Source organism: Silene latifolia, chromosome 5 (assembly GCF_048544455.1).
Source record: "Silene latifolia isolate original U9 population chromosome 5, ASM4854445v1, whole genome shotgun sequence".
Lineage (NCBI taxonomy): Eukaryota > Viridiplantae > Streptophyta > Magnoliopsida > Caryophyllales > Caryophyllaceae > Silene > Silene latifolia.
In genome coordinates, this window is record NC_133530.1 from 22,405,690 (window position 1) to 22,412,376 (window position 6,687).

A 6,687-nucleotide genomic window follows, 5' to 3' on the forward strand; every position below is an offset into this window, starting at 1 on the left:
TATCCTTATTCCAGAAAAGGTTAGTAATTTAATAGTGTGTTTATTACTTTTCTTAAATTAGAGCTGATGTTGTCTTGCTTGCTGCTATACCATGATGTTGCTATCTTTGAATGATGTATGTTGTTACACTAATGAACAACACTAATCTAATGTCAATCAATAATGTCTTGTCTTTGTTTTTTCCAGCGATGTAATCAACGCGCCACAAGTACCTGAGTACAAAAGACACCAAATAGACGAGGTAAGGGACTTGTTGGGCAAATACGTCTTAGAACATTGCAATGAAGACTAAATGCATGATACTTAGAGCTTAGATCAGCTTAGTAAATTTTTTGTTGAAGTTAGGGAATGATCTTTGTAGATAGAGCTAGGGGGATGCACAGTTTTAGGAATCTTAGTTCATGTAAAGTGATCAAATTGTTAGTATGAATTAATCTGAAAGTAAAACAAATTGTAAGTATGATGCTGTTGTTGTGGTTGAATTGTATCTATTGAGTTCTGATGAACCCAGCTGTGATTTTTGATATATGCTGGATTTTGAATGGCATGAAACAAATTTAATTTTAAAAAAAATTACGAAAAAGTAATAAAAACGGTTACTAAAAATAACCGTTGTAAATACCTTTCACAAATACCCGTGCATAATATTCAACAACAGGTTTTAAAAGAAGAACCGTTGTAAATACCTTTCACAAATACCCGCGCATAATATTCAACAACATGTTTTAAAAGAAGAACCGTTGTTACTAACAATTTCAACAACGGTTATGTTCCGTATACCTGTTGTTAAAAGTCTTCACAATTTTGGTGGGAAAGATACAACAACGGTTTTTTATATTATAACCGTTGTTATATCTTTTCCACCAAAATTTTGTCAAACTTTCCACAACGACTTACTCGCAACAACAACGGCTTTTAACCGTTGTGAATAATTTCCACAACGGTTTTAGTAAATAACCTAACCGTTGTAAATACCTTTTACAACGGCCGCTTTAACAACGTCCGCTTTTTGTTTTAACAACGGTTTTTACCCGTTGTTATAGCATGTATCTGTAGTAGTGAAGTTGGGTGGGCTTGGGATGGGATTAACGGTGGTGATGGTTCGGGTCAGGTGCGGTGGTTTTCCGAAAACCCTTGTCCGGCTTGTTTCTTAACGATTCTTGTCCGGTTTTTGCTTATAAGCTTTTATTTCTGGTTTTCTAATTTCAAAATAATATACTCTGAGAAGAGTATTTGTGCGTTTAATCACGTCTTAAAGGTGGTCTATCTTAGCTTTTCAAGTTGGGGTTGTTTTGTGAAAAGTTATGGCTGCCATTTCTACTAATGCAATTTTCCTAAAACACTTTGTTATTGCACATGGAAATGGTGAGTTCAAGGAGGATGATTGGTCACTATTGAGTTCTTTCTTACCAATGGAAGGAACACATTTGATTAAGGTTAAATTTCTTAAGGAGAGGGGTAACGATTTCTTTAAGAAAAATATGTTTGACTCTGTTGGCGGCTGCTATGAAATGGCATGTCGACTTTTATGTTTGGTTTTGGAATCGATGGAGGACTATGACGCTGAATCTGTATTGCAATTAGCAATATCTTTAAATTTAAATCTAGCGGCTTGCGCTAATAAGCTCCATGAGTATGAGGCGGCCATAAACTTCTGCTCTTTGGTTTTTATCGTCCTTTCCTAAAAATGCTAAGGCTCTATTTCGTCGAGTTGTAGCTTGTATGAAGACTAATATACACATGGAAGCGCAAACTGATCTTGAAACTGTGTCAATGCTTGAACCTAAGAATAAAGATATCCTTAGAGAAATTAATGTTGTCAAGAATCTACGGGCTATTAATCCTAACTGTAAGAGAATTATTGAGGACCAGTTGTCATGTGAGGTGGCTAGGGAAAGTAAAAGACCTATCCCTGATGAAAATACCGGGGACACCTCAGTTAACGATAATGGGGGGTCTTCTTGTGGCTCTTGCGTTACTCCACTTTCTGACTCCACTGTCATTGATACCTGCATTTCGGATGATGGTATTCCTATAAATCTCGAAGAAAATTCTTCTCCTAATTTTGAGTTGGAACACAATCACAAAGACTCTCAAATGGGTGATAATGAGTATATTCCTAAACACTCGGTTCTTGAGTTCTCAAGAAAGGGTGGAGGAAATTCAAGGCTAAGGATCTACGGACAAGCTTATCAAAAAATGCTTCAAGGTAGTAAGGTGAGCTTTTACAATAAAAGAGACTTGTCTACTATGACAATTTGGATGCTTAATACCAAGGTCACAAAGGAGGGAGGAATTATAAGATATCATTATAAGAGAAAGAAGAGGAGGAGACGCTCTAAAAAGCGAAAACTGAAGACGGTTGTGGTAAATGAAGACACGGTAAATGAAGACACAATTTCTTGTTCAGGAGCCATAAATGGGATTCATGTTTTTAATTTGAGGGAGTCCCCTATTGGTGGTGTTAACTCAAGGTCCTTCTCTATTTGTGACGACTTATCTCCTTCTGGTACTCAAATCCTCCAAGGAGACCATACGGTTGTCGCCCCTAATTCCTGCTTACCTGTTTTTTTGGTGAATGACACGACCAACACCTCTATTTGCTTCCAAGCCCATAAAGATCCAAGTGACCATGAGTCATTCCTTTTTTCAGCTGGACGTAAGAAGTGCAAGATTCCTTTGTTTGGTAAACTGTCACGTGGCTCGCCTACACGTAGGCTTTGCAGGAACCCCTCAGGTAGATTTTGCAGGTATCCTTCTAATCGTCAAGTGAGTGAGACGAAGAGAATTTTTAACTTCAAGAAGAATCATAGCCAAGGGGCACTAGTACAAAAAGTAGATTAGGCGGGAAGAAAAGGCTACGGTTTCTGTTATTAACCGTAGCCGTTTATCAAAGGCTACGGTTATTGATAAACAGCCGTAGCCATAAATATCGGACAAAGGAAAAAGCTCATAAATACTATCCTACAACTGGTTGTATAAGAGCTATGTACAACCGTGTCAAAATTATCGAGCTCTCACACAAAGTTGTTGAGTTATTTTACAAGTTATTGAGCTATTTTACGAAGTTATTGAGGCTTAATAATTATTCCTTAAGTTTCAACAACTTTGTATCATAACTCGATAATTTTGTTAATAGAAATTTCGACAACTTTGAATAAAGTTTCCACAACATCAATAAGTTGTATATACAACCGGTTGTATAATACATTAACTGGAAAAAGCTACGGTTCCATTTAAAACCGGCCTTTATATGAAGAAAAGGCTACGGTTATTGTGAACCGTTGCCGAAAGTTTATACATATTAAATGCAGCCTAGTATAACACAAACTGCTTTGTGACTTTGTCTATCCATCTTCCTAAATCAGCCCTCACATACCCGCAGACTTCGAACGCCTCTCCTTCATCTCTTAATCTCTCAACTCCCATTTCTGTACATCCTCTTCCATTAATCAATCTACTACAAATCTCTTCCTTGAACTACCCTTCAATTTCTACCTTCAAATCCCTCTTGCATCCGCCTAATTGTCCCCAATTCCTCTCATTTTTTTGGTATTTTAAAACAATCATCAACATATTATCACCATTCAAGTTTTCTAGGGTATTAATGATGTGGAATTGAACAACCAGATGGTGGTGTAACATTTGGTGCTGCCAAACACCTCGATCTCTTTGTCTTCCTTTCCCTTGATTTGCGATTTCTTGCGATTTTGAAGATGAAATTCGAGTAGCAAAGGAAATTGGAATGGGTATATCTGAGCCGATTGCTGCGATTTCTTATGATTTCTATGCCGCAAAGGTAATTCCTTTTTTGATTTCTATCAAGTTATGTTAGTTTTGTTTGATTTTTACTTTTTAGGGTTTATGTTTAGCGCATTGTCGTTTATAGACTAATCTTTGATGTTAGGTTCCTTGAAAAGCTTTGTATTTGTGGTGTATTGGAATTTTCGCTTTGTTGTTGCCGGTTTTATTCATTTTTAAGTCACTTTCAATACAAACTTACAACTTTGCAAGTGACGGATTTGGAATTCTAACTAAAGTGGGTTTGGATTGAGAAACATTCGTAAGTTATTAAGTTTATGTCTTCGTATTTTGACAAAAATAATTGAAAGAGTTAGAAGAGAAGCCTTTAACTGAAAAATTTATAAATTACAAGGATCCAAAATTGTTTATCTTGCTCTTAAACTCATTTCTTATATGTGAATACTGGTTCACAACCACGAGGCGAGGAGCCGAATGTTCATTTTTTTCACTGAAATGTATATGTACTTAATAGTCAGCCGGTGTCAGGCCCCTCCAGACTTGATTAACGGTCATGCTTCCTCCGTCCAACCATTTGTTTACCTTTGATTAAAAAACACCCATCACAAAGAATAAAAAAGCGGCATGAGTATCTGATTGCTTGGCTAGCATATCTAGTGCCAGGGTGGATCCTAGATTACCTGTAATTTTTAGTAGCTACTTAGCTAAAGTTTGTATTTTCATAACTAGGCTTAATGTGAATTTGCCAATGCCTCTTAATATGAATTAGGTTCAACACTGTTCTAATTCGGTTTATACGGTCTCTTTTCAAACGTGCAGGGTGACAGTCAACTTTGAAAAGTAACCTTTTATTTTTGATATCAAGGCAAATTCTTCTCTTTCTCTCCTGGCCTGTGCTCTATGTTTTAGTAAGTAGTAACCATGGGGAAATGCTTTTACTCTTTGGTATCGTATAACTTTATTTTTTGTTGTTGCTGTTTGGCTAGGAGGTTAGATCTCGTGCAGTCCATAAACTGTTGCTGACATTTCTTTAAAAAAGTGTTTCAACCCTTTTGTGATTTCATTTTCTTTTGTGTACTATTCTATTAGGCATATAAAGCCCAAGAAAGGCTGGAGTAGCAAAACGTGATTGGAGAGATTACTCTGCCAAAGAATGTTAGTCATGGGTAAGTGGTTAGCATCATTATTTGCAATCGCTTATGATTTTGATTGAATGACGTTCATTGTGAGATTACTCATTAGTTATTCAATAGAGTATGTATTTTTATGAAACTTGCTATTTTTGATATCACAGAGCAATGCGCTGTTGAGTTATCCTTATCTGTTGTGCTAAAGTTTGTATTTTCATAATATACCATCTGAAATTCTGAGCAGTTTGTCTTGTTAATGTTGTTCCATTTAAATATCTAGTAACACATGATTATCTATTGGATGTGTTCACCACTTTTCTGGGAGCAGTTCATGCTACGGAGTAGTATTTTCATACTTTCATATGGTAGATCTCGTAGAATTAGACGCTCCATTAAGAGATTATATATATGACTTTGTCCTTTTCCGTGATTTATGATTATTGTGAGATTTGCTAATATAAATGTTTTCTTGTTGCAGCGACAGTTTTTTGTAGAACCAACAATTCTGATGATGGTAACTGATAATCAAAATTGGGTTATTGAGCTACTGAAAGAGTATCCTTCAGCATATCCATGGATCTCGTGCTCTTCAGAACTAGGTACATTTTTTTCCGTGTCTATATTATGCTGTGAGATGTAGCATTAAAAAGCCTCTTTTTGAAATAGATTTTAAACTTTTGTCTAAAAGCTAGCTAAGTTTTCCCTTCACTCTAGAGTTTGTTCCGGATTGAGGGAGAAGTGAATTAATGACATTTTTTGTATTTGGTTGGTTTAGAATATTTTCTTTTGTGCTCATCTCGAAGCTAATTTTTAGTGTGTATGTCACACACCTGCTGGCTGTTGCATTAGAATGTTGATGCAGGTTCGTTGTAAATCGCTCAAGACCAAATAGGGCCATCATGTTACGTGAAATTGTTTTTCTGTCGACTTATCCACTCCCATTTCTTTGTTGCTCAAAGCGAGGGAGAGGCATGAGGCGGAGGAGAGAAGAGTGGGAGAGGATTGGAAGAGAACATGCAGAGGAAGAGAGAAAATGCAAAGAGGAGAAGAAGCTCGGGAAAGAGAAGCACAAGAAGGAAGCTGCTTAGTTGTGAGGTAGAATATTATGAGAACTTGATACTGATGTTGATTTGTAATGGTAATTGTATGTTAAACATTGGTATTGTAAATTATTATTATCTTAATTAAAGAATTTACATTTATAATAAATCATATTTTTGTAAATATTTTTTTTTTTAAATTTTAATTGAGAAAAGGCTACGGTTGTTAAAAGAGAACCGTAGCCTAAAGTGACTTATGGCTACGGTTAAATCTTAATAACCGTAGCCATAAGTCGCTTTAGGCTATGGTTCCTATTAATAACCGTAGCCAAAAGTCACTTTTGGCTACGGTTCCTGACCGTAGCCATAACTACTTGATCTAAGGCAACGCCCCGATTTACTACGGTCGAGGAACCGTAGCCAAATGTCATTTTTAACCGTAGCCAAAAGCCATTTCTGTACTAGTGGGGATGAATCTCTGAGACACAATGTATTTACTTGCTCTACAAGTAGGTCTTTCTTCCATAAATCTCTACGTCCTCGAGGCGTAAGTGTGTCTTGTTGCAAGTACTCCTCTGAAGCGCAACTGACAAAGAAGAGAAAAGAAGATTTCGCTCATTTGGCAAACTCAGATCGTCCCCTCAAGAAGCTTTTCCTTTTTGCTAACCCCATTCTTAGTTTAATTTTTGTTTTAGTTAATGTAATAATAAAGTCTGGCTCTGAGAGTCGGCTAAGAACTATGTAAGGAACCTTTC

At 36.4% G+C, this 6,687-nt stretch overlaps 1 long non-coding RNA gene across 1 annotated transcript; it reads left to right on the forward strand.

Moving 5' to 3' along the window:
* The first annotated feature begins 3,298 nt into the window (after positions 1 to 3,298).
* On the forward strand, positions 3,299 to 5,749 carry LOC141657055 (uncharacterized). The gene is made up of 4 exons (XR_012548641.1): positions 3,299 to 3,799; positions 4,582 to 4,670; positions 4,852 to 4,928; positions 5,371 to 5,749. It is a non-coding gene; the product is annotated as an uncharacterized LOC141657055 (long non-coding RNA).
* Positions 5,750 to 6,687: the final 938 nt, after the last annotated feature.